Source organism: Cyanistes caeruleus, chromosome 16 (assembly GCF_971803275.1).
Source record: "Cyanistes caeruleus chromosome 16, bCyaCae1.hap1.1, whole genome shotgun sequence".
In the NCBI taxonomy this organism is placed as follows: Eukaryota; Metazoa; Chordata; class Aves; order Passeriformes; family Paridae; genus Cyanistes; species Cyanistes caeruleus.
The window spans coordinates 8320876-8321144 of NC_141716.1; positions in this window are offsets into that span (position 1 = coordinate 8320876).

Here is a 269-nt window from a genome sequence, read left to right on the forward strand (position 1 = left end):
AAAAAAAAAAAGACATCGTGAGAGTGGAGATGGTAAAAAATTAAAGAAACCATCTTTGTGACAGGTAGTTTGAAAAACCCTTTTTTCCTATTATAGGAATGGGTCCTAAGCCACATGAATCTTTTTTTGAGCTCTGCTGTTTTAGATCAGAGAAGTACATGATCAAAATTTTGTTCAGTTTTTGCCCTACAGATTACTTACATGAACAAGAAAGATGTAACATATTCCAACTCTCAGCTGTTCTAGCTATCCATAAAACAGTCAACATC